At 54.9% G+C, this 20,003-nt stretch overlaps 2 long non-coding RNA genes across 3 annotated transcripts in view; both read right to left on the bottom strand.

Moving 5' to 3' along the window:
* Positions 1-513: 513 nt before the first annotated feature.
* On the bottom strand, positions 514-4,939 carry LOC144934098 (uncharacterized). The gene is made up of 3 exons (XR_013637129.1): positions 4,691-4,939; positions 2,516-2,574; positions 514-1,011 (listed from the first exon to the last, which is right to left on the bottom strand). It is a non-coding gene; the product is annotated as an uncharacterized LOC144934098 (long non-coding RNA).
* Positions 4,940-10,617: 5,678 nt separating this feature from the next.
* Positions 10,618-20,003, bottom strand: part of LOC144934099 (uncharacterized) — a 37,586-nt gene continuing 28,200 nt past the window's right edge. For both annotated transcript variants that reach the window (XR_013637131.1, XR_013637130.1), the window contains 2 exons: positions 14,285-14,372; positions 10,618-11,650 (listed from right to left, as the gene is read on the bottom strand). This is a non-coding gene — a long non-coding RNA (uncharacterized LOC144934099). The remainder of the gene's footprint in view (positions 11,651-14,284; positions 14,373-20,003) is intronic.

The raw sequence follows: 20,003 nt of genomic DNA, 5'->3' as shown, positions 1-20,003 counted from the left end.
ACACCAAGACAACAACAACAACAATCCCAGACCACACCAAGACAACAACAACAGTCCCAGACCACACCAAGACAACAACAACAGTCCCAGACCACACCAAGACAACAACAACAGTCCCAGACCACACCAAGACAACAACAACAACAACAGTCCCAGACCACACCAAGACAACAACAACAGTCCCAGACCACACCAAGACAACAACAACAGTCCCAGACCACACCAAGACAACAACAACAGTCCCAGACCACACCAAGACAACAACAACAACAGTCCCAGACCACACCAAGACAACAACAACAACAGTCCCAGACCACACCAAGACAACAACAGTCCCAGACCACACCAAGACAACAACAACAGTCCCAGACCACACCAAGACAACAACAACAACAGTCCCAGACCACACCAAGACAACAACAACAACAGTCCCAGACCACACCAAGACAACAACAACAACAGTCCCAGACCACACCAAGACAACAACAACAACAGTCCCAGACCACACCAAGACAACAACAACAACAGTCCCAGACCACACCAAGACAACAACAACAGTCCCAGACCACACCAAGACAACAACAACAACAGTCCCAGACCACACCAAGACAACAACAACAACAGTCCCAGACCACACCAAGACAACAACAACAACAGTCCCAGACCACACCAAGACAACAACAACAGTCCCAGACCACACCAAGACAACAACAACAGTCCCAGACCACACCAAGACAACAACAACAACAGTCCCAGACCACACCAAGACAACAACAACAGTCCCAGACCACTCCAAGACAATTCGCAGTCTCTCAATAATAAAATTGCACGTTAACATGTAACTCCGGTATCGACACACGTGTATATCCGTGCCGTGGCATAGTCACTGCAGCCTGGCTTTACTCGTCCTCGTCACGTGTCAAATGTACAGTGAGTTGTCATCTTGACCCGGTGGTCGTCCGAGTTTGTTTCGATGGCCACGACGAACACCAGCGGTGAGTGATATCAACACTGATCGGACAACAACCACCACCACAACATCAACAACCACATGCCGGAGAGCCCCAACAACAACAACCGCTACAGTAACCACAACAGCAACGATCTCAACAACCGCAACAACAACAACCACCGCCACCACGATATCAGCCACAAACCGCAACCTCATCGGCCTGAACAACCCCACAGAGCAGCAGTAGCACAGAGGCGGGGTCGGCAGTGGGGTCGCGAGGTGGGGGGTGGGGGGTAGGAGGGGGATGAGGGGGAGGGGGGAGGAGTGGGGAGGAGGGGGTAGGGAGGAGGGATGAGGGGGGAGGGGGACGGAGTGGGGAGGGAGGAAGGGGGAGGGAGGAGGGATGAGGGGGAGGGGGGAGGGAGCAGGGGGGAGGGGTAATTGGGGATCGGCGCTGCGAGGCCTCGGGGCGGCAGCAACGACAGCGGAAAATGTAAAACATCTCCCCCCCCCAACCAGCCCCCCCCTCTCCCCACGCTCTGTGTCCGACGGGCTCCGGGCTGCGGGATTCTTGGAAAAACCTGGTGGGTGGGGGCTGGGTGCGGGGTGGTTACTGAGCAGAATCGGGGGGGGGGCGAGGGGTGAGGGGTGAGGTGTGGTGACGGGCACCTCCCTCGGGGACGTTGGGGTGTTCGGTGTGAAGTTCGTGGTGTGAGTGTGTGGTGTGTGTGGTGTGTGTGGTGTGTGTGTGGTGTGGTGTGTGGGGTGTGTGTGTGGTGAGTGTGTGGTGTGTGGTGTGTGTGTGCTGTGTGGTGTGTGTGGTGTTGTGTGTGGTGCGACTTTGATGATGTGTGAGCAGCGTGTGTGTCTGTGTGTGGTTTGTTGGGGCAAGTTCTGTTAGTGAGCACCTATGAAGGCCGGCACGGTACACACGGTGGGGGGGGGGGGCAGCTCACAGTCTGTTAGGGCTCAAGGAGGGGTCTGTGTCTTTGTGTGGTATGTGTCTTTGTGTGGTATGTGTCTTTGTGTGGTCTGTGTCTTTGTGTGGTATGTGTCTTTGTGTGGTATGTGTCTTTGTGTGGTATGTGTCTTTGTGTGGTCTGTGTCTTTGTGTGGTATGTGTCTTTGTGTGGTCTGTGTCTTTGTGTGGTATGTGTTTTTGTCTAGTCTGTGTCTTTGTGTGGTATGTGTCTTTGTGTGGTATGTGTCTTTGTGTGGTCTGTGTTTTTGTGTGGTATGTGTCTTTGTGTGGTATGTTTCTTTGTGTGGTCTGTGGCTTTGTGTGGTCTGTGTCTTTGTGTGGTATGTGTCTTTGTGTGGTATGTGTCTTTGTGTGGTATGTGTCTTTGTGTGGTATGTGTCTTTGTGTGGTATGTGTCTTTGTGTGGTATATGTATTTGTGTGGTATGTGTCTTTGTGTGGTATATGTCTTTGTGTGGTATGTGTCTTTGTGTGGTATATGTATTTGTGTGGTATATGTATTTGTGTGGTATGTGTCTTTGTGTGGTATGTGTCTTTGTGTGGTATGTGTCTTTGGCCGGGCGTGGGGTGCTGGCCACCCACCATCTCGTGTGCCGTGCAGGACTTCATCGGAGCTGGCGAACAGCACTTGCACCTCCAGTCTGTGGATGAGAATATACATCTGTCTTTATCCTGGAGGAATCCGATGAGCTTTGAAGCTACTTCTTTTTTTACAGATGTCCATTCGGGCACGGGGTCAGATAGTTACAACAACAAACAGTACAAAAAAACCAACGTATTGCAAAGTATAGGAAAAGAGAGCAAATGACTAAAGATAAAATTGTAAAATTTAAAAAGTATATCAGTTCAAAGTTCACAAGTGCACTAATTCCCTTGCTAGGACAAGGCAGCAACATAACGACGAGAATAGTCCCAGGCCACAGCAAGACAACACACAGCCACCCGATAAATCTGCACGTCAAACTCTGGGTACATGGGTAAGGATGAAAGTTACGAATCACGTTTGCAAATGTACGGTCGTTGCATTCAGAGCTCATCTGCTGCTTCAGGGTATTTCTGAAGGAAGATGTGCGATGTTCAGGGAGGGGGAACAAGGTTGTTCCAACACGTTGGTGCTGCAACATCAAAGGCTTTGTCACATCTTCCGATTCTTGTTCCTGAGATCGTTCAAAGGCAATTCGATGGACGTTTTAAGATTTTTCGAGGGGTCTTTGACTTTGTGTCGTTGGTGAACGCGATGGGTGTATGCGTGCGTGTTCGTATGTGAGTGCGTAGTGTGTGGACCTCATCTCGGTCGACTCAGCCTAAAATGAGTACTTGGTCCGGTGGGTTAACATCAGCACTGGGGAGACAAAGGCGGCCGGCCGTCGCGTTGGTCACCCACCGCTTCGTGTGCCCTGGCAGCCTTCACAGGCGCTCCTCGTCAACAGCCCTTGCCCCAACACTCCGTGAAGGGCTATACGGTGGCTCTTTGTCTTTGTAGCGTGTGGTATGTGGTTAACATGTATGCGTTGGTGTGAATCGTGTTGGGAAGTGCTGTGTGTGGTGGATGTCACGTGATGGTGTGTGGTTCGTGTGGTGCGCATGGACGTGACGCATGCTGCATGTGGTATGAGTCGTGGCTTAGTGCTCGTGTTGGGGCGTATGGCATTTTTGGTGCGTTTGTGGTGTGTGTGTTGTGTTTGTACGATGTGTTTGGTGAGTGCGTGGTGTGTGCAGTGAGTGTGGCGTGTGTGTGTGTGGTGTGCGTGGTATATGTGGCGTGGAGGTGAGTGCATTGTGTGATGTGTGTGTGGTGAGCTTGGTGGCTGCGAGACACGCGAGGCGGCGTTACTGATGATGCTGTTGCCGATGGTGATGCTTGCCATGATGCTAACGATGGTGATGTGGCTGGGAGTGGTGGTGGTGGTGGTGGTTATGTTGCTGCCGGTGAGGCTGCTGTCCATGCTCTCGGGGCTTCTGGCGGTGAGGTCGGCGTCAGTAATGATTGTGCTGGCGATGGAGTTGCTGTCGGAGATGGTTGTGGTATTGATGGCGATGATGATGTTGCTGATACAAATGCTGCTGCTGCTGCCGATGTTCCTGCTGATGATAATGTCACTGCTGCTGCTGCTGCAGGATATAACAAGGTCACCAACGTTCCTTGTCCGCGTAATCACGGGCGACGAGCGTGGAAGGGGACGGGGTGAGGGGGTTTGGGGGACGGTGGGGGGGGCGTAATTCGTGGTGTCAGAGTTTAGGAGGTGGGTAGGCTACCCGGCGGGGGGGGGTAGTTGCGGGGGATGAGTGTATTTCGGGGAGACGATGGTGGGTGGTGGTGGTTGTGGTGATGGTGTGGGAGGGGGGCTGAGAATTAGGGATGGTGGTGGTGTTGGGGAGGAGTGAGAGGGGGTTGGGAGAGGTGGGCTGAGCGGCTTCCAAAATAAATCGGCGAAAATCGCTTTGAGCCATCTGGGGCGTGAAGGGTTGGGATTGGCTGTGTAAATGGCTCCTAAATAAATCAGCGCCGGGCGCCGCGCGCCGTGCGGGGCGCAGCGGCGTAGACGCCGCCGCCGCCGCCTCTCGCGCGCGATCGATTTTTGAGAAGCGGGAGCGGTGTGAGTGCGGGGGGGGGGCAAGGGAAGGTGTGTGGGATGATGTTGGTTTGGTTGGTGAAGGAGGAGGAGGGTGTTCGAAGGGGGATGTTAAGGACGAAGGGGGGGGGGGGGGGTGAGCGGGGGGTGGAGGAGGAGGGGGGGGTGGTGATTGCGCGCTCACGATGGGAGATGGAACGCGCGCGAGCCTCCTCCTCCTCCTCCGCCTTCGTCGCTCGCTCCTCGTGCTCCTCCTCGCCGCCGTCGTGTCAAACGGCGCCGGGAGTGGCTTCGTCGTGGCTCTTAATCAGAGCCGCCTCCGCCGCCGCCGCCACGATTACCATAATTGGCATCAACATCAAACCCATCGTCACCACCATCAACATCATCGCGACGCCATCATCGCTCAGTGTCGGCGCATCGCGGCGTCCGTGCGGCGCATTGAGATTAATTGCGGCTGCGGAGCCCGCGCTGATGGGGTGGAGAGGGGGGGGGACAAAGGGGTTTTGGGTGGGGGGGGCGATGGGGGAACTGACTGCGGTGCGCGTGGGCTCGCCATGCTCGTGCACGCGCAGGTCCGCGCGTTTGTGGGTACGCAGTGGGGAGCGGTCGCGTCGCGGGTTACGGAGCCCGTGACCCGAGTTTCGATTCCCGCTAACGGCCAACACCGGTGACGAGTATCTGAACCGGTGCTGGGCTTCCCCTAGGTCGACTCAGCCTCAAACGAGTGCCTGGTGCGGTGCGTAAAATATCGCCACTAGGGAGACAAAGGCGGCCGCGCGTGGTGCTGGCCATCCATCCCCTTGTGTGCGGTGCAGGTCTTCATAGGTGCTCGCTAACAGCACTTGCCCCAACAGTCTGTTCAGGCTATACGGGGGATCTCTATCTTTGGGTGCACGTGTGCGCACGTGTTCGTGCACCACACGCCATAACGCGTATAACTTAAGAAAAAACACCTACGCATGCACACCACACGTACATCAACATGTCGTGTGCATACGCGCGTGAACCCACGTCCAGGTACATTGCACGTGAACACGCGCACGCACGCACAGGCGCGCGGAATACGTTCCCCGTGCGCCGTCTCCTAAGATGCTCAACTTACCCACGGAGTGTGCACAAGAAGAAAGTCAGCCCCGCCGCCGAGTGCATATTCATCTCTGTCTAGAGGCCGCGTGAGAGCCCGCGAGCACGGGGGGGGGGCGGCTCCGGGTCCCTAAGCCGAGGGGGTAACCTCAGGATCCCCCCTCCCCCACGCCTACTGGGGGGAAGGGGGTTCATTCGCAACCCCCCCCCCCCTCGTTATTGGGACTCTGGTAGCTACCCTGTCACCGGGTACAGAGGAGGGTCACGCAACGACCAAAAATACACCAGGCGCGGCCCCCCCACTCCCCCGTCGTCGCGTCGCCCCAGCGACCCCCTCGGCTGCCCCCGCGAGGCGAGTGGAGATCCTCCGCGTGGCTCGGGGAGCCCCCAGGCCACCGGGGGGCGGGGCGGGGGGCGAGTCGAGACTCGCAGCGACGACGACAGAAGCCATCGGACGCGTGGTCACTGCGGACAGCAGCGCGGGGAGCGCGCGCTGGTGCTGCAGCTGGTGCTGCTCGCGGTGCCGATGGTGGCCGTGCTGATGGTGACGACGTTGACCGACGCGATATGCTTGACATCGTTCTTACGGTCTCTCCGTAATAGTACTGACGATCGTAATAATGGTGTAGCTGGTGGCTATAATACCGCTGTGATGTTGGTGGTGATTGTGGTGATGGTGGTGATGGTGGTGATTGTGGTGATGGTGGTGGTGATGGTGGTGGTGGTGATAGTGGGGGTGTGGGTGATTTAGGTGATGTTGGTGGTGATTGTGGTGATGGTGGTGATGGTGGTGGCTATGAGCGGCAGCTGCCTTCAGCAAAAGGGTCACGTTCTGGCATCGCGTTCATCCCCCCTCCCCATCCCCACTCCCTCCATTCCTCATCCCGCTTCCTTCGTCTCCAGCCTCGAGCCCCCCCCCACCGCCCCCCCCCCACCGCCGTCCCACCCCGCCGGACGCACGTGGCCGGACGGGGCCCTCGCCTCGAATAATCCGCGCCCCGCGCTCGCGTTTCAATCGCCGCTAAAAATACGGAGCTGCGCCCAGGGAGCGCAGCGATGCGTGGGGAGGGGAGGGGGGGTGACGGGGGCGGCGGGGGGAGAGAGGGGCGCTAAATTACGAGGCCATGCGTGCGCGTGTGCCGGTGTGGTGTGCTTGTGTGAGTCTGCGCGTGTTCGTGTGAGTGCACACGTGTGTGTACGAGCCTTTGTAGTGGTTTTCCAGCGCACGGTCTACACCAATGACGATTATCTGAACCAGTCCTGGGCCTCCCCTAGGTCGACTCGGCCTCAAATCAGTACCTGGAGTGGTGTGTAGTAAACATCGCCACTGAGGAAACAAGGGCGATCGGACGTGGTGCTGGCCACCCACCCCCTCGTGTTCCGTGCCGGCTTTCATAGGTGCTCGCTAACAGCACTTGCCCCAGGAGCCTGTGTGGGCTACACAGGGTATCTTCTTGGTTCTTTCGGTAAAGTCACGTAGAAGGGAAATAAAAAAACATAATACAATTTTAAAAAAATTCAGACGCTGTCTTTCCGACAGACCTGTTCTTCACATGAGGGCGGCTGCTTGCGTTGTGGCCGAAACGTCGTGAGAATTGTATTTTATTATGTTTAATTTTTATTATTTCCCATCTACGCGACTTTACCAAAAGAACCAAAAAGATGAATCCCTGCAGTCACGAAAGCTGTAAATCTAAAAATACACAGGGTATATTTGTCTTTGTATCGGGGTGTTTGTGTGTTGCCTCCAATCCATCGGGGTGTTTGTGTGTTGCCTCTAAGTCGAGGGCGAATCTATCCGTAGTACAAGCTCCCACAAAGTGGCCTCGAGTTTTATCGACCCTGAGGGGATGATGGGCTAAGTTCGAACTCCCGACCATTATTTAAAACAATATATTTCCTGCCTACATTTCAATTGCGGATTTCCAAGTTGCTGTCTGTTGTCCATCAGCGTGGAGGCAGCAGCGAGGGTTGGTGGACCACACACAGATGTTCTGGAACTCACTTCCGGTGGGCAATAAGGAGGTGCCATACCCTGACTCGCCAGGAGACGGCGGCACAGCAAGTGAACGAGTCGTAATCTGCTTCCATCTGTACGGGAAGACAGCGTTGCCCCCTCACGGAAGCCGTGGGTTTTCTCCGGGCTTCTCCGACGTCCTCATCTAACGTGTATGAATTAGCCGAAAAGATCTTAGAATTTTTTAAAAATTCTCATGTAGCGGCAGAACCCTCCTGTAAAGAAGTCCTGCGACTCCGCGTGGCTCTCGGGGGTAAATGAGTCAATCACCCGAACCCTGCTCTCAGTTGCCTGGGATTGTGCCATTTAATTTGAAGGCCGAGAATCGTCCCATCCTTGTTGATTTTTGTTGTTGCTGCTGCTGCTGCTAAAGTGCTGCTCTGTGACCCGTGAACGATAACCGCAGAGCAACCGCGAGGCCTCCCCCATCCCTCCAGCGTGGGAAACAAAATCAAGGATTTTTATTCAAACTTCATCGACCCACCAACGCGTGTTCGCTGAAGCAGCAGAAGCTCAGCAGCACAAACGCCCAGATTATTAAACAACAACGATGCACAATAACAACAACACACAACAAAAACAACAACGCGCACTTCGCACACTAAACTACGTCCCACAAAATATCCAGAGTGTGTTTAACAAGTAAGATTTTGCGACCAATATCATCCATAATATAGGTTGTTTTTTGAGGGCTATTATCGCATGAATGTAAATGTGTCGTTCAACCCGCCGCCACCCGACACAGCTAATGAGTGAGGTTTGTGCTGGAGGAAGGCCTCCGTCTCGGTCGACTCAGCCTCAAATGAGTACCTGGTGCTGTGTGTAAACATCGCCATTGGGAGACAATGGCGACTGGGTTTGGTGCTGGCCACACACCCGCCGTGTACCGTGTCGGCCTTCATAGGTGCTCACGAACAGCACTTGCCCCAACAGTCTACGAAGGCTATACGGTGGATGTTTGTATGTAGGAGATGGGGGGACTGTCTAGGGCTGCTGATGTTAGCCGTGGTCGGACATTGATTGAAGGTCGCGGAGTTTCCGAGTACAGTTCACTAACCACTGCTGCTCCACCCAAGTAATCATCGTAAGCAACGGCCTTCATTTTCAAGACTCGTTTTCAGGATGGCCCTGAAATAATTGCAATGTTTGGCAGATTGAATTCCCGAGCGTCTGGCTTTTTGTGCGAGGAAACCGTGAATAGTTGGAGAAACCATGAATATGTAGTTGGAGAAACGCTGCCCGCACGCGAAGGCAGTGACCCCCAACACCGCCACCTACTGGGCACACCTTGCAGCTTACAGCCTACAACACCTGGCAAGCCTCAAGGTCACCCATCCAAGCACTTAACCAGGCTCAACCGGACTTAGCATTCGAGTTACGACGCCTACGGGCGCACGTGGGGCGATGTTGTTCGAGGTGATTTTAATTAAATAAAGAATTGTTGCTAAGTTTTGCTGATTATTATAATTTCAATAGCCTCTTGCAAAATCGTATGTATCTCCCTTGCAAAAGCTATTAGTGTAAGGCTGAGTCGACGTAGAGGAGGAGAAACTCAGAACAGGTTTGGACACGATTCGCACAGTGATGGTAGGCAGCTCAACAAAGACAAAGATCCCCCGTGTAGTCTACGCAGGTTGTTGGGGCAAGTGCTGCTAGCGAGCCTCTATGTAGGCTGGCATGGTACACGAGGGGTTGGGTGGCCAGCACCACGCCTGACTACATTTGTCTCCCTATTGCGGATATATTTGTTTTATTTGATCAGGTAAGGCCCACTGAGCTATGTAACTCTTTTTCAGAAGCGTCCTGGGCAGAAATAATAGCTCAACGAAGTGGCTTCTCACGTGGAAATGTATAGCAGCCAAATACTCTACAACTCATATTTCTAAATGTGGAGGGAAAAAATTAACCCGTAAAAACTAAGTTTATCACTATAAATCCTTTATATGCGTGGCGGCTAGAGTCCTCTCGTCCTCTGGCTTGAGATGGCTTCCACCTATGGGTCAGATGATTGCCTGCCACCATTAAGCAATTGGTAATTAAATATAATTTATTTTTTCCTAAAAAGTGTAACATTTTGGAAACAAATTTTCACGAAAATAAATTGTCACGCACAACGAGTCTGTGTGCAAAAATGTCAGCTCGATTGGATCACGGGAAGTGGGTTAAAAAACGACCGAAAGATTTGCACGGTCGTAAGCGCGCAAGCAAGCGCGCAAGTGAACTTAATATAATGGATTTAAAAACTGGAGGACCCGGAGAAAACTCTATGCGACCACGGGTAAAAGAAGAAAAATATAATGGCGTCAGCGTCGGACTCGAACCCACGATCTCCTGTATACCAGGCGAGGTATTTAACATCTTGCCACCGTGGCGCCCTATGGTTTACACGCCTCACCAGGTACTAATTTGAGGCTGAGTCGACCTAGGGGAGGCCCAGGAGCAGGTTCAAATATTTGCCACTGTTTTGGTCGTGAGCGAGAATCAAACACGGTTCGCTGGGTTCGTAGCACAGTGCGCTAACCATTGCGCCACCACTCCCCATTCACACACATGCACACACAAGGACACATGCACAGGCGTTCGTGTGTGTTCACTGCGCTACAAACCCCGGCTACCCGAGCTCGATTCCCGCTCACGGCCAACACCAGCAACACATTTCTGAATCGATCCTGAGACTCCCCTTAGTCGACTCAGCATCAAATGAGTACCTGGTGTGGTGTGCAAATCTCGCAACTGGAGAAACAAAGGCGGTCGGGCGTGGTGCTGCCACCTACTTCCTCGTGTGCCGTGCCTGCCTTCATAGATGCTCGCTAACAGCACTTGCCCCGACAGTCTGTTAGGGCTATACGGGGGATCTTTGTCTTTGTGTGTATATATATGTATGTATACGGCACGCTCGGGCGGGCGTGTCCGTAGTTGCGCTGAGACCGCTTGCCCGGGCGCCGTGGAGAGAAATCTCGTGCAATTTTAACGACACGGGGAGAGGAGAGGGGAGAGGAGAGGGGAGAGGAGAGGGGAGAGACATCGCATTGACCGGGCGCGCGCGCGCGCGCACGCGCAGCCACGAGCACACGCGGGTGAACACACGCCGATGCGAGGACGCGCGTGCACACGTGTTACACAAAGACAAAGATCCCCCGTGTAGCCTCTATGGCAGGCTGTCGGGGCAAGTGGTGTTCGCGAGCGCCTATACAAGCTCCCGACGAAGGTGGGTGGTCACCAATAAGCACGCCCGACCGCCTTTGTCTCTCCCCTCCCCCAGTGCTGATGTCACACACAACCGCACCATGTGCTTAGTACAGATTGAGTCGTATACAAAGACAAAGATCTCCCGAATTGCCTTCACAGATTGGAGGGGCAAGTGCTGTTCGCGAGCACCTATGAAGGCCGGTACGGCACACAAGGGGAAGGGTAACCAGCAACACGCCCGGCCGTCTTTGTCTCTCTAGTAGCTCTGCTTACACACCGCACCAGGTACTCATTTGAGGATGAGTCGACGTGGGGGAGGCCCACGACCGCTTCCGATAATCGTCACTGCTGTCGATTCGTCGGGTCAGTCAAGGAGGTTCGCGATGGTTGGCGGATCACAGCAACGCTGCGGAGCTGCCTTCCCATGGGCGATGATGGTGAGGAGGAGGAGTGCCCTGGCTCGCCAGGAGAAGGCGGCACAGCGAAGTGAAGCATCTTCTCATCTGCCACCTTCTCTGTGGGCTAGAGGGTTGCTCCCTCCGCGTGCGTGGCTTTTCCCCGGGTCCTCAGGGGTTTCTCCCACATGTATAAACATCGTAAAATATAGGGGACTGCAGAGCTTGGGCAATTGTTGGTCGCGCCGGCTCACCGCCTGCCTGACTTTTGGTTTGTCTGTGGATCCTCAGCCATTGTGAGATGCACTTTCCATGAAAGATGACGCCATAGATAACGATGTCTTGCCAACGACGACCACCTTGCCATCAACCAAGACCTCGAGTCCAGATCCGATCCCTTCTGCGTTCGCGCTGCTGCAGTCACCATCCGGCAATCTCGCCCAGATCGGGAAGAACGCTGGCAAGTGGAGTGGAGCAACGGGCACGTCCAGAATAAACAATTCGTTCGAGACCCCAACAACATCATCATCATCATCGCATCTCCTTGCTTCGACATTCCTTCTCCTGCTCATGCACACCGGTGTTGTAACCATCAACCACATCAACACATCATCGTGCACACTGGTGTTGTGACCATCAACCACATCAACACATCATCGTGCACACTGGTGTTGTGACCATCAACCACATCAACACATCATCATCAGCCCGATGTGCACTTCTCCTTGATTAATGGAAAATTAAAGACACGCGCCACACAAGTACAAATGCGCCCATGTAAACCCAAACTACAGACCATACAATAGACCCACAGAGGCGCCGGATATACGCGGGGAGCGGTATTGTAGCGGTCAGCGCACTGCGCTACGAACCCGGGGACCTGCGTTCACTTAACCAAGATCAGTGGCGAATATCTGAAGCAGGTGCGATGGCCTTCTCTAGGTCGACTCAGCCTCAAACGAGTGTCTCGTGCGGCGCGTAAACACCAGCGCTGCGGCCACCAAGGCGCCGAGCTGCTGCTGCTGGCCACCCAACTAACCTTCGTGTGCCGTGCCGGCCTTCATAGGTGCTCGCTAACAGCACTGCCCCTAACATCGTTTTTTTTCTATACGGGGTTTATCTGTCTTTGTATGTATACATGCGTTGTAATGTGTGTAGGTATGAGTCTGTGTACGTGTAAGTAAAACACATGTACGTTCGTGTCTGTTTTTTGTACTTTCTGTGCTTCGTGCGTGCTAAGGCGGCATGTGTCTACGTGCTCCTCTGTGCTCCCATTGTTCCGTGTGGAACGCGCTCTGTCTGTGTGCGGAGCGGAGCACGCGGAGGCACAGACACTGTGGGTGCGCGCGTGTGTGCGTGTATTTGTGTGTCCTTGTTTGTGTATGTGCCGGCCTTCATAGGTGCTCGCTAACAGCACTTTCCCCAACTATTTAAGGCTATCCGGGGAATCTTTGCCTTGTACTGATCTGAGGGACACGAGGCATGTGTGTCCCTGTGTGTGACCCCGTGTGTGTGCCCAGGTGCGTTTTGTACTGATCCGAGGAGAGTTGAAGTGCGGTGGCGAGCACGCTGCGCTATGAACCTGGCGAATCGAGTTCGATTTCTGCTCAAAACCCAAAAACAGCGGCAAATATTTGAACCGGTCCTGGGCCTCTATTAGGTCAACTCAACCTTAAAAGAGTACCTGGTCCTGTGTGCGAACATTTGTGTACTGGGGAGACAAAGGCGGTTGTGCGTGGTGTTGGTCACCCACCCCATGGAGTGTCGTACCGGTCTTCATAGGCGCTACTCGCTAACAGCACTTGCCCCAACAGTCTGTTTAGGCTATACGGGGGATCTTTGTCTTTTGGATACACTGTATGTACAGAAACAGTATTTGTCTTTTATATATGCGTATACGCAAATCGTACACACACACACACCCGTGTGCAATCAAACGACACGTACACACACGCGCACGCGCATGTAAACGCGCGTGCGTGATACCCGCGGCGAGCGAAAGTCGAGGGTGGCCCGCGCCCAGGCAGTGGACGGGTTAAGTTTGCGCGCGGCGCGTGAGCGATGGAGAGGTTGGGGGTGGGCGGGGGGGTTGCGTGGCCGTGTCGGGGCTGGGGGAGGGGAGGGGTTGTGTGTGGGGGGGGGGTGAGCGCCGCGGGGAACGAGGCGCGTTTCGCTCTAACGACCCGCGCGCGCGGCCGTCATTAAACTGCGCCGTCACGGCCCGCTTCCCCCAAACCCCCCCTCCCACCCCACACACCACCGACCCACCCACCCACCCACCCCTCCCCCCACCACCACACACACTGAGCCCATCCACCTCTACTGACACCCTCCCACCCACCACTACCCACCACACACACACACGTGTACGTACACACAGACACGCCGCGCGCATGCATTCTCCCCTCGGCTCTCAACAGCAGCGATTCGACCGCGTGGCGCGAGCCACGGTTTTCTGTCGTGGCAAACGCGTGCGTGGATGGAGGCATTGCATATAACTCATGATCATCACCCTCAGCCATGGTCAGTCCACCGCTGGATGAATGCTTGGACACAAATACATGTTGGCACACACAAGTATAAAAATGCAAACTCACTCACACTCATGTGCCTACACACAAACAACACACACACAGTGTATACACATTCACACAAAGACCTCCCGGACAGCCTTGACAGACTTTTGGGGCAAGTGCTGTTAGCGACCACTACGGCACAAAGGGGGGTTGTGTTGTGGCCAGCACTCCGTGTGACTCGTGGCTCGTGGTGTACACACCGCACCAGCTACTCAGTGGAGGCTGAGTCGACCTAGGGAAGGCCGAGGACCGATTCAGATAACCGATACACGACCGCTCCCCACACACACCTCCGTATAAGCAGTAGATTTACCCGCGATGTAATGATGTTACATGTGTGTAATGTTAATATAATAATAATATGCAATGCAACTTGGAACGGTGGCGCAAGTGGTTAGTGCACTGCCCCATGAACGCGGCCGCCAGCTGACTTTTATCTCGGGTCACGGCTAACATCAGTGGCGCCTCGCCTCCACTCACGCTGGACCAGCGCGGTGGATTATGGTCCAACGAACCTTCCACGACCCACGCGGCGTGGAGAGGAGGTATTCATCCAGCAGTCGATCTGCGCAGATGGCTGCTGCTGTTCATCATTAGCCGTGCCTAGAGGGCGGGGGGAGGACAAACACCCAGATCTGTAGCGACACGAGGTGGTTTCTGGTGAATTGAGAAAACTAAATCTAACCACTTTGGGAGTAGAAATTCGAGCTATTCCTGCTGTTACAATAGTAATAATCAGTCTTAACCGGTAACACGCCGCCATCGACGCTCAGTATCCGCTCCTCGTTGTAGTAGAGAGAGAGGGGAGCGATGCAGAGGAGCCAGGAGTAGCCGCGCGGTAAGGAGCCGGCACCAATTCCCAAGCTCAGCGGTCCTCTGTTTATGAAGGTGTTTTCGGCCAATCCGTGAGTGTTCATACGAGTGGGAGGAAAACACCGGAGCACCCGGAGAAATTTCACGCGTGCGAGGGGCAACGCTCTATCCCCGTACAGATGTAGCAGATGGAGTCCACATTTCGCTGTTCCTGCCTTCTCCTGGCGAGCCGGGGGAATGGAACCTCCTCGACACCCACGGGAGAGGTGTTCCCACAACATCTCTGTGCGTTCCGCCAAGCCTCGCTCACTCCACATTGCTGGGCTACAGGCCACGTGCAAGACAGCCACCACTGCCCCCTGCTCTTCGCTGCCCTTTACTGCTCCCCACCCAGCCCAGCTCGAGATGAAGCACGATGCGTCTGGGTCGCTCTGTACCATCACGAGTGTGTGCGTGTGCGAGTCGGTATGTGAGATGATGTGTGTGCATTTACATTCGCGTACGATGCTCACGGGGGTGCTTGTAGTCGTACTTGCTGTGTCAAATCCACTGTTGGAGGAAAACCTCCAGTCTGGTGCTTCCCACATCTCTGTTGCGCAACAATGAAGTTGTTGGAGCGGATCCTTCGCCTATTCTACACAATCATCTGTTGATGTGTCTCTCGGGCCCTCCGTCTGCCTGCCTGTCTGTCTGTCTGCCTGTCTGTCTGTCTGTCTGTATGTCTGCCTGTCTGTCTGTATGTCTGTCTGTCTGCCTGCCTATCTGTATGTCTGTCTGCCTGTCTGTCTGCCTATCTGTCTGCCTGTCCGCCTGCTGTATATTTGGAGTATGTATGTCTTTCTCCCCGTGGTCGCGTGGATTTTTCTCCGGGTCCTCCAATTTTTCCCGTCCACATGTAGAAACATACGTTTAAAGTGTTTGACTTCGATACATTTCCACGTGATAAGCCGCTTCGTTGAGTTATGGTGTAGCCAGGTCGCTTCTGAAAAAGAGCTATATAGCTCAGTGGGCCTTACCTGGTAAAATAAAAAAAAACATAGTTTGGTTTAGTCTGCCCATCCCGTCCGTCCGTCCGACAAGCCGTCGCAGCCGATTATGGGTCAATAAAACTAGACGATCCGGTAAGCGCGCGCGTGTTAATTCAATCTCCGAAATAAAAAAGCATTTAATAAATCACCCGAAGGTCAAACTCTGGTCGATGCGACTAAACACTGCACCGGTTTCCTCTTTGCTGAGCCTCATCAGCAAGCTGTAGCCTCTGAAAGTAATGCCACAGGGCGGCACCGAAGTCCCAAGCGAACCACCAGTCCACGGGGCACGACTTGCGTTTGCGTGTGCGCCTCTATAACCGTCTAACGTCATCATTAGCCATGCTCATTCCACTGCTGGATGCAAGCCCTCCCCAGGCCAACAACTCCAAGGCAGCACGCACACGGCACGCGCGGTCTCTCGGATCGCTCCATACCCGCGTTGTACGTGGTCCGCCTTGCCGCCCGCCTTCGCTGTCTGCGCTTGAAACTTCAAACATGGATCGAGCAGCCGAACAGATTGCGGGAGCTTAGCTCGCTCGAGACCTCGCGGCTTTGACGAGGTGGGGGGGAGCGGGGGGGGTGGAAAAGTGGAAAAGAGAAAAAAACAGAACCCGGAGAGGAGGCGAACATGTATAGAGGGGGACTCGCGGTTATTACCCTAACCATAAAGAATAACTGAGGACAGCTTTGTCAATAAAGCAATCTGTAGTCTAACGCGAACGAATACCCAACCCCCCGGACCCCCCCCCCTTCCCCTACGGGGGGGGAGGGGGTGAACTCCCCCCCCTCCCCCCACGGTGCGCGAGGGCCCCACGCAATCGCCGCTCGTCGCTGATTGATGCCCTTTGTTTAACCAGGGGCTGGAGAGTGAATTAAGGAGTGCGTTGTTACCGTAGATGTGGACGGAGGCAGGTAAGAGTAATTACGGTAATTGAAATAAATAAATGCATATAGCGGCTTGGGGAGGCCTTCGTCTAGCAGTGGATTGATTGCTCGTGATTTCTACAAGTGAGTTCTTATGGTAATGAGGTTTCATTACCGAGGTTTACGCAAATTCATAAAAAAAAGTCCACAGCCAAGGGTATATCTGGGAACTCAAATATTTTTTTTATAAAGTTACGTGCTAGTCACTTGGCTTGGGCCTGCAGGACAAGAGGGTGGGCTGGTGGCGGTGGTCGAGGCGAATGAAGGAGTGGCGGTCCAAGGACGGCTACGCGTCCCAGGGGTTGCTCCACCTTCCGCGGAGACGGAGCGCTCAGATGGACTCGTCGGAGCGCTCCGATGGACTCGTCGCGCGCAGGAGCGCGGCGGTTCGGTGACTTCGCGTGGCCGCTCGCGATGGCGACGGCCTTAGGGTGGCGGTCAGGGAAGGGAGACCTTCATCCAGCGGTGGAGTGATCATGGCTGATGCTACTGATGCGTCATGATGATGACTGAACATTTTAGTTCATCCGCCGATTGGGCTTCTGGACCCATTGCAAGTCCAGAAGCCCAATAAAATAAAAACAATCGATTATTACACGAGTGATCGGACGAATGATGAATGCATTGATCCTCAAGAATCGAGAATATTAATCGTCGATGTTTCGATATTTATACATCGTGAATGAGTAGGAAAGCTTGGAAATCGGTTTCGACCGCTCGGGGTCTCACCAGCACCTCCGAATAGCACGGTTGGCTAAGTACGGCGCGAAAGAAGTTCGGCAAGCTGTGTCCGGTTAGACACAAACACTCCTTGGGGTTGTCTGACGTTTTAGCCAGCAGGTGGAGTCAGCTGGTGAGTCCGGCTCGCATTAGATCGGAGGGGCGGGGTGGGGGTGACGGGGGGAGCGGGGGGGGTTAGTGGGAGGGGTGCATTTTCAACCCTCCCCCCACTTACAAAAAAAATCATGCAGCGCTTGGTGAATGACGCCAATCGATGCGAAAGATACAACTCCTCACCACCCCCCACTCAGCCCTCCTCACCCCCACCTCTCCAGCAGCACCATTCCTCCCCTTCCCATCACTCATCCCTCTTCTCCGCGCTACACCCCTGCACAGCACACCACACCTCCCACCCCCCACTCACTCAATCGGCGTTGCGACTCCTTGAGTCTCGAGACTCCTCCTCAAGAGAGTCCTGCCACGGGATGTTTGGCCATTTCTCTTTCAATGGGCATTTGTTTTATTGTTGCTTCGGGTGGGTGGAAGCCACCACCAGCCCCAGAGAGAAATCCGCCACGCGTACGAGAGGCTTGGGTGGCGCTCAAGAATGCGCTTCGCAGACGAGTTCACAGGCGCACTCGCAGCACTGCCGTCTCCCGGCTCGCACCACCTCGCATCGTCCCAGCAGCAGCGCTCGTTTGGCGAGCTTCACACACTCTCCCGCCTCACCGCCAAACAACAGCAGCAGCCCTATCGCCTCTCCAGCAGCAGCAGCAGCACTATCGCCTCTCCAGCAGCAGCAGCAGCAGCACTATCGCCTCTCCAGCAGCAGCAGCCCTATCGCCTCTCCAGCAGCAGCAGCAGCAGCAGCAGCCCTATCGCCTCTCCAGCAGCAGCAGCACTATCGCCTCTCCAGCAGCAGCAGCAGCACTATCGCCTCTCCAGCAGCAGCAGCACTATCGCCTCTCCAGCAGCAGCAGCAGCCCTATCACCTCTCCAGCAGCAGCAGCACTATCGCCTCTCCAGCAGCAGCAGCAGCAGCCCTATCGCCTCTCCAGCAGCAGCAGCACTATCGCCTCTCCAGCAGCAGCAGCAGCACTATCGCCTCTCCAGCAGCAGCAGCAGCAGCCCTATCGCCTCTCCAGCAGCAGCAGCACTATCGCCTCTCCAGCAGCAGCAGCAGCAGCCCTATCGCCTCTCCAGCAGCAGCACTATCGCCTCTCCAGCAGCAGCAGCACTATCGCCTCTCCAGCAGCAGCAGCAGCCGCCACCATCCACGGCTGAATGGCGGCGGTGACGTCGCCGCGGCTCTCGTGCCACGCTGGGTGCACGTTGCCTCTCGCGAAGGGCGTCACCGCATCGCGCTGCGCACGTCACCACGCCCGGCCTCTTAACCTCTCGACCCGCATTCGGCAGCTGCTGATGAGAGTGGAGGGAGCGGCCTCCCAATAACAGGGAACCCCCCGCCCCCGCCTCACGTCCCCAACAAACCCCACTGTCCCCGTGGGGTCAAAGGGACCCATGGGAAAAAATCTCCCCCCCGCCCCGCCCCTCCACCACCACCTCCACGACCCCCACCCCTACCCCCCCGAAACGCAGGGGACTAACAGCCTCGCGTATTTTTCACGCGGAGCCGGGGACCCTAATTACCGCGGGCCTCTGTCGCGTTTTAATTGGTGGGGGCTCTTTGGCCGCAAAGATAATGAGCGGGGGCGCCGGGCCAGTTGGGGGGGGGGAGCGTGGGGGGTGGTGGGTGGGGGCCCGAGGAGGGAGGGCTTCTATAGAGGGGGGTCTAGAGATGAGTCTTGGGAGGGGAGGGGGCTGTCTATAGAGAGGGGTCCCAGGAGGGGTTCACGGTGGGGGTACACAGATTACGTTGTACCCCACCCACACCCCTCCCCCTCAGTCAGCACTTGTTCGTTCACCGTCGATGACTCTCCGTTCATGGGAGAGACAATTTGTGGTTCATGCGAAAGGACTGATCCTTGGTGGCCCTCTCTGCCGGCGATCATAAACTAGTGGTGGAAACTCCACATTCCTATGACGGAGGGCCAGTTTTGTCCGCAAAGCGATCGTTGTTGTGCCATTTGCGCAAATAATGCAGGCACTGTGCAGCAAGCGATTTGTAAAATGTGAACCGATATTTGCTTCTGTGAATGTTTAAAATCGATGTTGTGTCCAATCAGAATATCGGAACGCACCGCCGATGCAACTACCTGCCCAGGCCCCTGCTGGAGGGTAAAGCTCTAGAGCCTCTCCAGTGGGTACTTGGCCTACTCTTCCATGGTGGGAGTATCCACACTTTACCCCACCACACGCAACTACAAAGGATCCAGCCCTATTTGTCTAATACGGGGTTGATGACATGTGCTTTTAGCGAGCGCATATTTACGCTGTGACGACACATGCCTTGGGTACGGTCGAGTCGGTCACACGCCCGGCCGCCTTTGTATCCCTATGTGCTGATGTTTACCACAACGCTCCGGCAACGAAGCATTGCCCAGAGACATCACAACCTTGCAGGGCCATAACATACGCATTAGAGGCCGAGTCGACCTAGAGGAAGGCCTGCAGTTTGGGAGCGGTAGTGTAGTGGTTAGCGCGCTGCGCTACGAACTCGGCGATCCAAGTTCGAATACCGATCACGGCCAACACCAGTGACGATTATCTTGATCGATCCTCGGCCTCCCTTAGGTTGATTCAGCCTCAAATGAGAAGCTGGTGCGGTGTGTAAGCATCGACACTA

This window comes from Lampetra fluviatilis, chromosome 9, assembly GCF_964198595.1.
Source record: "Lampetra fluviatilis chromosome 9, kcLamFluv1.1, whole genome shotgun sequence".
Classification (NCBI taxonomy): domain Eukaryota; kingdom Metazoa; phylum Chordata; class Hyperoartia; order Petromyzontiformes; family Petromyzontidae; genus Lampetra; species Lampetra fluviatilis.
This window is presented reverse-complemented; position numbering and strand designations above follow the sequence as displayed.